Source organism: Sorex fumeus, unplaced genomic scaffold, assembly GCF_029834395.1.
Source record: "Sorex fumeus unplaced genomic scaffold, SorFum_2.1 ptg000082l, whole genome shotgun sequence".
NCBI lineage: Eukaryota > Metazoa > Chordata > Mammalia > Eulipotyphla > Soricidae > Sorex > Sorex fumeus.
In genome coordinates this window covers 3,298,866-3,312,587 of record NW_026606139.1, presented here as the reverse complement: position 1 = coordinate 3,312,587, position 13,722 = coordinate 3,298,866, and positions in this window count along the sequence as shown.

The following is a 13,722-nucleotide window of genomic DNA, read 5'->3' as shown; positions in this document are numbered from 1 at the left end:
CCTCTCGGAGAGCCCGGCAAGCTACCAAGAGTATCCCGCCCACACGGGCAGAGCCTGGCAAGTTCCCTGTGGCCTATTTGATATTCCAAATACAGTAACGACAGCAGGTCTCATTCCCCTGACCCTGAAAGAGCCTCCAATCATTGGGAAAAGATGAGTAAGAGGAAGCTGCTAAAATCTCAGAGCTGGGAGGAATATAGACATTACTGGCGCCCGCTCGAGTAATTTGACGATCAACGGGATGACAGTGATACAGTGACAGAGATCTTATCACAAGCCACTGCTGCTTATATTCTTCCTTTTCACCTAATTTGTCATTCTTTTGTTTTTGCCCTTTTTTCCTTTTTTCGTTTCACTATCAGACTAGGCAGTTACACCCACCAACTGCCCCCAGTGCCGTGTAATTCCATCAATAGCCAAGATTCAGAGACTATAAAACCAAGCTCCTGGAGGACCTCTTATTGTCTAGTTCTCGCTCTTGGAGAAGCCGGCAGGCTACCCAGAGTATTCTGCTCACACAGCAGAGCCTGGCAAGCTCCCCGTGGCATATTTAATATGCCAAACACAGTAACAACAAGTCTCACAATGGAGACGTTACTGGTGCCTGCTCGAGCAAATGAATGAAAAACAGGATGACAGTGACAGTGACCATCAGACTACAATTAATGGAATTTGAATGGGTCTTGTATTTCACTAAAAAATCTAAGTGCTTATTCTCTTTTAAGCTAATCAATATGATAGACTTTTTCTGGCCCAATTTGAGTTCCTGTTGAAGACAGAGAATACATATTTACAACCCTTTAGCTCCTGAGTAAGACGACTATAGCAAATAAATGACTTTCATTGGATTCTGAATTCAACAACATAGATATGAATTCTGCTACTTGCTTGCTAGTGAGCTTAATAGCCAATTTTTCTAAACCTTTTTTTAGAATTAGAATATTTTTGGTCAGTGCAATCCAAATAAACTTTCTTCAGAAATACTTTATTTTTCAGCTGAAAATTGAGAATTAATTAAAATATTTTAATTAATTAATTAATTTTGCTCTTTGGGTCACACTCAGCAGTGCTCAGGGGTTAGTCCTAGCTCTTCACTCAGGAATTAGTCCTGGCAGTGCTGGGGGACCATATGAGATGCTGGGGATCAAACCCAGGTTGGCCGCGTGCAAGGCAAACATCCTACCCGCTGTGCTATAGTTCCAGTTCCTAAAATATTTTTATTATCTGTCCTTGCCTCCTTATTTTCCTGCAACTTTTGTATTACTTCCTGTACCAGTACAAGCCCACATTTACTTTTTTCTATTCTTTATATTCAGTCTTTTAAACAACTTAGCAATTCCCCCCCTTTTTCCCCCTTTTTTGGGCCACACTTGGCAGTGCCCAGGGCTTATTCTTGGCATGAAGGGATCACTTCTGGCAGGCTTGGGGGACCATATAAGGTGCCAGGAATTGAACCTTGGTCAGCCATATGCTAGGCAAGTGCTCAGCATACTATACTATTGCTCCAGCTTGTTTTTTTCTTACCAGTGTTGCACACTCAAATCCAAATTCTTCCGCTTGGCATTTAAGATTGTCTATAATTATTTATATTTTTTCAGGGGCTAGGGGGATATCTCAACTGGTAGAGCATGTGCCTAGGATGAGCAAGGACCAGTTGTGATCCCTAGTACCACTTGCATGACCTCTTGAATACTGTATAAAATACCTATAAAAGACCATTTAAAAACTTTAAAAAATTGTTTTTGGGCTACATCTGATGCTGTTCAGGGCTTAAAAATTTTATTGTGTCTTGGCTCTATTTATACTCAGGGATCATTTCCAGTGGTGCTAAAGGGACCTGATGAGGTACTGAGGATCAAACTTGGTTTGGCTGTGTGCAAGGCTAGCACCTTCCCACTGTACTGTCTTTAACCATTAAAATCTTGATTTCCCATTTTTATGACAAACATATTAAAAATTATTTTTGTTAAAATGTTTTGAACTTTTCAGATTGTTTCCCTTGAATTTGTTCAACTCAATTGAAATTCCCGTCTTAAAACTTTTGATCTATTAAAATTCTACTTAAAAGAGGGAAATTGTCTGCCATACAGGGGAAGGGATGGGACAGGGTTGGGGGGAAGGGATACTGGGGACAATGGTGGTGAAAAATGTACACTGGTTGAGGGATGGGTGTTCAATCATTTTATGACTGAAACTCAAACATGAAAGTTTTGTAACTGTAGCTCACAGTGATTCAATAAAATTTTTTTTTAAAAATCCTACTTAGTCTCTAAGATCTAGATGAAACAACTCAGTATAACTTTCTCTCATATATTTTACTCAAAGTGATCTTTCTTCTGATTCCCAAATAATTGCCTATTGTCTGTCATCTACAAGTTGTTCACTCGAGTCATCCTGAATCGGATTGGCAGAACACTAGATGAAGGACAACCATGCGAGCAAGCCGGGTTCCGCAAAGGATTCAGCACCATCGACCATATCCACACGATAACCAAGCTCATTGAGGTTTCTCGGGAGTTCAAGATGCCGCTCTGCTTAACGTTCATTGATTTAAAGAAGGCCTTTGATTCTGTTGAGACGGAAGCGGTCATTGAAGCCCTAGCCAATCAGGGCATTCAAGCCCAATACATCAGGATCCTCCGTGAGCTCTATTGCGGATTCACTACCAGGATCTCACCATTCTACAAAGAAGTGATCGTTGATGTCAAGAGAGGGGTGCGGCAGGGTGATACCATTTCACCGAAACTCTTCAGTGCCACCCTCGAGAACATCATGCGACGACTGGAATGGGAAGGAATGGGAGTGAAGATAGATGGCCAGCAACTACACCACCTCCGCTTTGCTGATGACATTGTTTTAATAACACCAAACATCAGCCAAGTGGCACAAATGCTGGCCGACTTTGACCGTGAGTGTGGAAAGGTAGGTTTACAGCTGAATCTTACGAAGACAATGTTTATGAGAAACAGCCTTGTTCCTGACGCCCCATTCGCTCTCAATGGAACGACCATCTCCGAATGCAACAGCTATGTGTACCTAGGTCGAGAGGTCAACATGACAAATGACCTGGCATCCGAGCTGCGCAGGAGGAAGAGAGCGGCTTGGAACGCCTTCAAGAGCATCGAAGAAATAGCTAAGAGGACGAAGAACCTCCGGCTCCGGGCACATCTCTTTGATTCCACTGTTCTTCCTGCATTAACATATGCCTCAGAGACCTGGGCCCTACGCAAACAGGATGAGAACGCTATTCAGGTCTCCCAAAGAAGAATAGAAAGAGCTATGCTTGGAATATCACGTTTCACTCAAATGAGAGAAAGAATCCGGAGTTCTGATCTTCGTCAACGCTCAAGAATCAGGGACGCTGTCTCATTTGCCAAGGTGTCAAAAATCAGATGGGCTGGTCACATAATGAGATTTAAAGACGACCGCTGGACTAGAGCCATTACCGACTGGATTCCACGGGATGTCAAGAGACCGCGTGGCCGCCCACCTACCAGATGATCAGACTTCTTCGTAAAGATCATGAACGATCGGTTTGAGGCTCTTCATGTTCCCAGAGCGAACAGATGCCATTGGGCTACACTAGCACGCGACAGGGACAAATGGAGACGTTACTGGCGACCGCTAGAGCAAATCGATGACTAACGGGAAGTTAAGTGATTAAGAATATTATTTCACTTAGGAGGTAAACTCCCTGAAGTAATATTATTTCTTGTATAACGGTATTTTGAAAGAAAAACAGAAATTATTAGGACTACAAAATACATACGAGTTATAATAAAATATTTAGTTTTTTTAAAAAAGACATTTTCAATGATAAAAATATTTGCTGTCCCCAGATGAATTTATAAACTCAATGTAATTTCAATAAAAGTTTCAGAACTATGGAGAAAACATATATATCAAATGATAAAAATGCACACTGAGAGCTATGAAACATTTGAAAAGCCATCACAAACAGGAGGAACTTATCCTAGCGTCATCTAAACATTTCTAAATTCAATTACATATCATAAAATTCGGCAGCACATATACTAAATGATTAGATAAAAGAGAATATTATTAGAATGGAAAGAGGTACAAAGGTAAGTGAAACAAACAAAAAACATTTAGAAACAGATCTATGTTTTGTACATCACAGATAAACGGAGGAAAGTGGAATTATTTGACAACTGGAACTAGAGTAATTAATAGTTTTCCCTGTGGAAAAAATTAAAACTATATCCACGGAAAGAAAATGTGAATTCCCAATAGATAAAATGACCTAATAGTGAAAAAATCCAAAATAACTAGAAGAAAATATGAAACTTATTCTTAAATAAGATAAAAGAGATATATAGTACAAAAGTTAGGTATTTTAACTTCATATAAACATAAAGTTTTTATATAGTCACTTAATCACTTAATCACTTAACTTCCCGTTAGTCGTCGATTTGCTCGAGCGGGCGCCAGTAACGTCTCCATTTGTCCCTGTCGCGTGCTAGTGTAGCCCAATGGCATCTGTTCGCTCCGGGAACATGAAGGGCCTCAAACCGATCGTTCATGATCTTGACAAAGAAGTCTGACCATCTGGTAGGTGGGCGGCCACGCAGTCTTTTGACATCCCGTGGAATCCAATCAGTAACAGCTCTAGTCCAACGGTCGTCTTTAAATCTCATTATGTGACCAGCCCATCTGATTTTCGACACCTTGGCAAATGAGACAGTGTCCCTGATCCTTGATCGTCGACGGATGTCAGAACTCCGGATTCTTTCTCTCATTTGAGTGAAACGTGATATTCCAAGCATAGCTCTTTCTATTCTTCTTTGGGAGACCTGAATAGCGTTCTCATCTTGTTTGCGTAGGGCCCAGGTCTCTGAGGCATATGTTAATGCAGGAAGAACAGTGGAATCAAAGAGATGTGCCCGGAGCCGAAGGTTCTTCGTCCTCTTAGCTATTTCTTCGACGTTCTTGAAGGCGTTCCAAGCCGCTCTCTTCCTCCTGCGCAGCTTGGGTGCCAGGTCATTTGTCATGTTGACCTCTCGACCTAGGTACACATAGCTGTTGCATCAGGAGATGGTCGTTCCATTGAGAGCGAATGGGGCGTCAGGAACAAGGCTGTTTCTCATAAACATTGTCTTCGTAAGATTCAGCTGTAGTCCTACCTTTCCACACTCACGGTCAAAGTCGGCCAGCATTTGTGCCGCTTGGCTGATGTTTGGTGTTATTAAAACAATGTCATCAGCAAAGCGGAGGTGGTGTAATTGCCGACCATCTATCTTCACTCCCATTCCTTCCCATTCCAGTCGTCGCATGATGTTCTCGAGGGTGGCACTGAAGAGTTTCGGTGAAATGGTATCACCCTGCCGCACCCCTCTCTTGACATCAACGATCACTTCTTTGTAGAATGGTGAGATCCTGGTAGTGAATCCGCAATACAGCTCACGGAGGATCCTGATGTATTGGGCTTGAATGCCCTGATTGGCTAGGGCTTCAATGACCGCTTCCGTCTCAACAGAATCAAAGGCCTTCTTTAAATCAATGAACGTTAAGCAGAGCGGCATCTTGAACTCCCGAGAAACCTCAATGAGCTTGGTTATGTGGATATGGTCGATGGTGCTGAATCCTTTGCGGAACCCGGCTTGCTCGCATGGTTGTCCTTCATCTAGTGTTCTGCCAATCCTATTCAGGATGACTCGAGTGAACAACTTGTAGATGACAGACAATAGGCAGATCGGGCGATAGTTGCCAATGTCATGGATGTCTCCCTTCTTGAACAGTAGTAGGTCCTGCTGGTTTTCCATTGGGACGGAACCTTGCATTCAGACAGGTAGCGAGTGAAGAGCCGAGCCAGTGTATTGATGAGTACTGACGGCAGGTTCTTCAGGTGTTCAGGTCTGACCTTGTCTGGGCCGGGTGCTGTTTGTTTCTTTACCAACGAAATGGCGTGTCGGATTTCGGAGGGGAGAACGTTGGGAACAACATACCCATCCTGTGGAATTTGGTATGTTGGCAAGTGGACATGGCTATCGAAGAGATTTGAGTAGAAGTCATGGATAATCTTCTCCATTGCCGTTCTGGAGGATGTGATGGGTTCATCAAGACGTCGGAGGGCAGTCATCTTGCTCTTATAGTTGGCGAAGGACAGGCGGGCCTTACGAATACTTTTCCCGGCTTCTGCTGCATCTACCAGTACTTCTGCTCTTCTCTCTTTGAGGTCTTCCTTGATCGCATCTCTGCACTGCTTTGCAAGCTCGGACGTTAGCTTGCGGTTGCCTGAGGCATGCGCCAAACCACGCTGGCGAATTAGCTCAAGAGTTTTCGAAGATAGGCGATTTTTTGTGGCTATCTCTCTCTTGGCGTTCCTCGCACATTCATGGAGGTGCTGAACCAGTCGATCGTATTCCTCGTCAATGTTGTCAACAATGGCATCTTCCCATGTTGCCGCAATAGTACCAAAGAGTTCCCAGTTGGTGGTCATTCTGGGAGTTCTCTTTTTGAACTTTGCAGCCCTTTCTCCCCGCTCTGTGAAGTAGAATTTTGCACGAAGGAGACGGTGGTCCGATCCCATTCGAAATTTTGGGACAACAGCGACATCAGTCAGGCAAAACCGTCGATTGAATATGATGTGGTCTATTTCGTTGTGGAATCGTCCACCGGGAGACTCCCATGTCCATCGTTTAGATTCTGCCTTCTGGAACTGTGAGACACTACTTCCACTACCCAGCCGTTGCCACACTCCAGGACGCTTTCCGGACCCGCGCGGCAGCTCCGGCCGAGACCCACGCACAACTGAAGACCCACAGAACAAGATAAGCGGAACTCTCTGAGACCTTGGACTCCAGGCTCGGCGGACCCAGGGACAGAGCTTCTCTGCTTGCTCCCACCACCACAGGTGACAAAGGGATTCTAATCAGGAGCCCCACCCTACCCTGCCCTGTCTGCTTCCATCAACCACCCAGGGATCGAATTGTGCACAAGAGACCCACCCTACCCAGATAAATACCCCACTGGCAGACTTCCACTCTCGACACTACTTCCACTACCCAGCCGTTGCCACACTCCAGGACGCTTTCCGGACCTGCGCGGCAGCTCCGGCCAAGACCCACGCACAACTGAAGACCCACAGAACAAGATAAGCGGAACTCTCTGAGACCTTGGACTCCAGGCTCGGCGGACCCAGGGACAGAGCTTCTCTGCTTGCTCCCACCACCACAGGTGACAAAGGGATTCTAATCAGGAGCCCCACCCTACCCTGCCCTGTCTGCTTCCATCAACCACCCAGGGATCGAATTGTGCACAGGAGACCCACCCTACCCAGATAAATACCCCACTGGCAGACTTCCACTCTCGACACTACTTCCACTACCCAGCCGTTGCCACACTCCAGGACGCTTTCCGGACACGCGCGGCAGCTCCGGCCGAGACCCACGCACAACTGAAGACCCACAGAACAAGATAAGTGGAACTCTCTGAGACCTTGACTCCAGGCTCGGCAGACCCAGAGCTTCTCTGCTTGCTCCCACCACCACAGGTGACAAAGGGATTCTAATCAGGAGCCCCACCCTACCCTGCCCTGTCTGCTTCCATCAACCACCCAGGGATCAAATTGTGCACAGGAGACCCACCCTACCCAGATAAATACCCCACTGGCAGATTTCCACTCTCGACACTACTTCCACTACCCAGCCGTCGCCACACTCCAGGACGCTTTCCGGACCCGCGCGGCAGCTCCGGCCGAGACCCACGCACAACTGAAGACCCACAGAACAAGATAAGCGGAACTCTCTGAGACCTTGGACTCCAGGCTCGGCGGACCCAGGGACAGAGCTTCTCTGCTTGCTCCCACCACCACAGGTGACAAAGGGATTCTAATCAGGAGCCCCACCCTACCCTGCCCTGTCTGCTTCCATCAACCACCCAGGGATCGAATTGTGCACAGGAGACCCACCCTACCCAGATAAATACCCCACTGGCAGACTTCCACTCTCGACACTACTTCCACTACCCAGCCGTTGCCACACTCCAGGACGCTTTCCGGACCCGCGCGGCAGCTCCGGCCGAGACCCACGCACAACTGAAGACCCACAGAACAAGATAAGCGGAACTCTCTGAGACCTTGGACTCCAGGCTCGGCGGACCCAGGGACAGAGCTTCTCTGCTTGCTCCCACCACCACAGGTGACAAAGGGATTCTAATCAGGAGCCCCACCCTACCCTGCCCTGTCTGCTTCCATCAACCACCCAGGGATCGAATTGTGCACAGGAGACCCACCCTACCCAGATAAATACCCCACTGGCAGACTTCCACTCTCGACACTACTTCCACTACCCAGCCGTTGCCACACTCCAGGACGCTTTCCGGACCTGCGCGGCAGCTCCGGCCGAGACCCACGCACAACTGAAGACCCACAGAACAAGATAAGCGGAACTCTCTGAGACCTTGGACTCCAGGCTCGGCGGACCCAGGGACAGAGCTTCTCTGCTTGCTCCCACCACCACAGGTGACAAAGGGATTCTAATCAGGAGCCCCACCCTACCCTGCCCTGTCTGCTTCCATCAACCACCCAGGGATCGAATTGTGCACAGGAGACCCACCCTACCCAGATAAATACCCCACTGGCAGACTTCCACTCTCGACACTACTTCCACTACCCAGCCGTTGCCACACTCCAGGACGCTTTCCGGACCCGCGCGGCAGCTCCGGCCGAGACCCACGCACAACTGAAGACCCACAGAACAAGATAAGTGGAACTCTCTGAGACCTTGACTCCAGGCTCGGCGGACCCAGAGCTTCTCTGCTTGCTCCCACCACCACAGGTGACAAAGGGATTCTAATCAGGAGCCCCACCCTACCCTGCCCTGTCTGCTTCCATCAACCACCCAGGGATCGAATTGTGCACAGGAGACCCACCCTACCCAGATAAATACCCCACTGGCAGACTTCCACTCTCGACACTACTTCCACTACCCAGCCGTTGCCACACTCCAGGAAGCTTTCCGGACCCGCGCGGCAGCTCCGGCCGAGACCCACGCACAACTGAAGACCCTCAGAACAAGATAAGCGGAACTCTCTGAGACCTTGGACTCCAGGCTCGGCGGACCCAGGGACAGAGCTTCTCTGCTTGCTCCCACCACCACAGGTGACAAAGGGATTCTAATCAGGAGCCCCACCCTACCCTGCCCTGTCTGCTTCCATCAACCACCCAGGGATCGAATTGTGCACAGGAGACCCACCCTACCCAGATAAATACCCCACTGGCAGACTTCCACTCTCGACACTACTTCCACTACCCAGCCGTTGCCACACTCCAGGACGCTTTCCGGACCTGCGCGGCAGCTCCGGCCGAGACCCACGCACAACTGAAGACCCACAGAACAAGATAAGCGGAACTCTCTGAGACCTTGGACTCCAGGCTCGGCGGACCCAGGGACAGAGCTTCTCTGCTTGCTCCCACCACCACAGGTGACAAAGGGATTCTAATCAGGAGCCCCACCCTACCCTGCCCTGTCTGCTTCCATCAACCACCCAGGGATCGAATTGTGCACAGGAGACCCACCCTACCCAGATAAATACCCCACTGGCAGACTTCCACTCTCGACACTACTTCCACTACCCAGCCGTTGCCACACTCCAGGACGCTTTCCGGACCCGCGCGGCAGCTCCGGCCGAGACCCACGCACAACTGAAGACCCACAGAACAAGATAAGTGGAACTCTCTGAGACCTTGACTCCAGGCTCGGCGGACCCAGAGCTTCTCTGTTTGCTCCCACCACCACAGGTGACAAAGGGATTCTAATCAGGAGCCCCACCCTACCCTGCCCTGTCTGCTTCCATCAACCACCCAGGGATCGAATTGTGCACAGGAGACCCACCCTACCCAGATAAATACCCCACTGGCAGACTTCCACTCTCGACACTACTTCCACTACCCAGCCGTTGCCACACTCCAGGACGCTTTCCGGACCCGCGCGGCAGCTCCGGCCGAGACCCACGCACAACTGAAGACCCACAGAACAAGATAAGTGGAACTCTCTGAGACCTTGACTCCAGGCTCGGCGGACCCAGAGCTTCTCTGCTTGCTCCCACCACCACAGGTGACAAAGGGATTCTAATCAGGAGCCCCACCCTACCCTGCCCTGTCTGCTTCCATCAACCACCCAGGGATCGAATTGTGCACAGGAGACCCACCCTACCCAGATAAATACCCCACTGGCAGACTTCCACTCTCGACACTACTTCCACTACCCAGCCGTTGCCACACTCCAGGAAGCTTTCCGGACCCGCGCGGCAGCTCCGGCCGAGACCCACGCACAACTGAAGACCCTCAGAACAAGATAAGCGGAACTCTCTGAGACCTTGGACTCCAGGCTCGGCGGACCCAGGGACAGAGCTTCTCTGCTTGCTCCCACCACCACAGGTGACAAAGGGATTCTAATCAGGAGCCCCACCCTACCCTGCCCTGTCTGCTTCCATCAACCACCCAGGGATCGAATTGTGCACAGGAGACCCACCCTACCCAGATAAATACCCCACTGGCAGACTTCCACTCTCGACACTACTTCCACTACCCAGCCGTTGCCACACTCCAGGACGCTTTCCGGACCCGCGCGGCAGCTCCGGCCGAGACCCACGCACAACTGAAGACCCACAGAACAAGATAAGTGGAACTCTCTGAGACCTTGACTCCAGGCTCGGCGGACCCAGAGCTTCTCTGCTTGCTCCCACCACCACAGGTGACAAAGGGATTCTAATCAGGAGCCCCACCCTACCCTGCCCTGTCTGCTTCCATCAACCACCCAGGGATCGAATTGTGCACAGGAGACCCACCCTACCCAGATAAATACCCCACTGGCAGACTTCCACTCTCGACACTACTTCCACTACCCAGCCGTTGCCACACTCCAGGACGCTTTCCGGACCCGCGCGGCAGCTCCGGCCGAGACCCACGCACAACTGAAGACCCACAGAACAAGATAAGTGGAACTCTCTGAGACCTTGACTCCAGGCTCGGCGGACCCAGAGCTTCTCTGCTTGCGCCCACCACCACAGGTGACAAAGGGATTCTAATCAGGAGCCCCACCCTACCCTGCCCTGTCTGCTTCCATCAACCACCCAGGGATCGAATTGTGCACAGGAGACCCACCCTACCCAGATAAATACCCCACTGGCAGATTTCCACTCTCGACACTACTTCCACTACCCAGCCGTCGCCACACTCCAGGACGCTTTCCGGACCCGCGCGGCAGCTCCGGCCGAGACCCACGCACAACTGAAGACCCACAGAACAAGATAAGTGGAACTCTCTGAGACCTTGGACTCCAGGCTCGGCGGACCCAGGGACAGAGCTTCTCTGCTTGCTCCCACCACCACAGGTGACAAAGGGATTCTAATCAGGAGCCCCACCCTACCCTGCCCTGTCTGCTTCCATCAACCACCCAGGGATCGAATTGTGCACAGGAGACCCACCCTACCCAGATAAATACCCCACTGGCAGACTTCCACTCTCGACACTACTTCCACTACCCAGCCGTTGCCACACTCCAGGACGCTTTCCGGACCCGCGCGGCAGCTCCGGCCGAGACCCACGCACAACTGAAGACCCACAGAACAAGATAAGCGGAACTCTCTGAGACCTTGGACTCCAGGCTCGGCGGACCCAGGGACAGAGCTTCTCTGCTTGCTCCCACCACCACAGGTGACAAAGGGATTCTAATCAGGAGCCCCACCCTACCCTGCCCTGTCTGCTTCCATCAATCACCCAGGGATCGAATTGTGCACAGGAGACCCACCCTACCCAGATAAATACCCCACTGGCAGATTTCCACTCTCGACACTACTTCCACTACCCAGCCGTCGCCACACTCCAGGACGCTTTCCGGACCCGCGCGGCAGCTCCGGCCGAGACCCACGCACAACTGAAGACCCACAGAACAAGATAAGAGGAACTCTCTGAGACCTTGGACTCCAGGCTCGGCGGACCCAGGGACAGAGCTTCTCTGCTTGCTCCCACCACCACAGGTGACAAAGGGATTCTAATCAGGAGCCCCACCCTACCCTGCCCTGTCTGCTTCCATCAACCACCCAGGGATCGAATTGTGCACAGGAGACCCACCCTACCCAGATAAATACCCCACTGGCAGACTTCCACTCTCGACACTACTTCCACTACCCAGCCGTTGCCACACTCCAGGACGCTTTCCGGACCCGCGCGGCAGCTCCGGCCGAGACCCACGCACAACTGAAGACCCACAGAACAAGATAAGTGGAACTCTCTGAGACCTTGACTCCAGGCTCGGCGGACCCAGAGCTTCTCTGCTTGCTCCCACCACCACAGGTGACAAAGGGATTCTAATCAGGAGCCCCACCCTACCCTGCCCTGTCTGCTTCCATCAACCACCCAGGGATCGAATTGTGCACAGGAGACCCACCCTACCCAGATAAATACCCCACTGGCAGACTTCCACTCTCGACACTACTTCCACTACCCAGCCGTTGCCACACTCCAGGACGCTTTCCGGACCCGCGCGGCAGCTCCGGCCGAGACCCACGCACAACTGAAGACCCACAGAACAAGATAAGCGGAACTCTCTGAGACCTTGGACTCCAGGCTCGGCGGACCCAGGGACAGAGCTTCTCTGCTTGCTCCCACCACCACAGGTGACAAAGGGATTCTAATCAGGAGCCCCACCCTACCCTGCCCTGTCTGCTTCCATCAATCACCCAGGGATCGAATTGTGCACAGGAGACCCACCCTACCCAGATAAATACCCCACTGGCAGATTTCCACTCTCGACACTACTTCCACTACCCAGCCGTCGCCACACTCCAGGACGCTTTCCGGACCCGCGCGGCAGCTCCGGCCGAGACCCACGCACAACTGAAGACCCACAGAACAAGATAAGAGGAACTCTCTGAGACCTTGGACTCCAGGCTCGGCGGACCCAGGGACAGAGCTTCTCTGCTTGCTCCCACCACCACAGGTGACAAAGGGATTCTAATCAGGAGCCCCACCCTACTCTGCCCTGTCTGCTTCCATCAACCACCCAGGGATCGAATTGTGCACAGGAGACCCACCCTACCCAGATAAATACCCCACTGGCAGACTTCCACTCTCGACACTACTTCCACTACCCAGCCGTTGCCACACTCCAGGACGCTTTCCGGACCCGCGCGGCAGCTCCGGCCGAGACCCACGCACAACTGAAGACCCACAGAACAAGATAAGTGGAACTCTCTGAGACCTTGACTCCAGGCTCGGCGGACCCAGAGCTTCTCTGCTTGCTCCCACCACCACAGGTGACAAAGGGATTCTAATCAGGAGCCCCACCCTACCCTGCCCTGTCTGCTTCCATCAACCACCCAGGGATCGAATTGTGCACAGGAGACCCACCCTACCCAGATAAATACCCCACTGGCAGATTTCCACTCTCGACACTACTTCCACTACCCAGCCGTCGCCACACTCCAGGACGCTTTCCGGACCCGCGCGGCAGCTCCGGCCGAGACCCACGCACAACTGAAGACCCACAGAACAAGATAAGCGGAACTCTCTGAGACCTTGGACTCCAGGCTCGGCGGACCCAGGGACAGAGCTTCTCTGCTTGCTCCCACCACCACAGGTGACAAAGGGATTCTAATCAGGAGCCCCACCCTACCCTGCCCTGTCTGCTTCCATCAATCACCCAGGGATCGAATTGTGCACAGGAGACCCACCCTACCCAGATAAATACCCCACTGGCA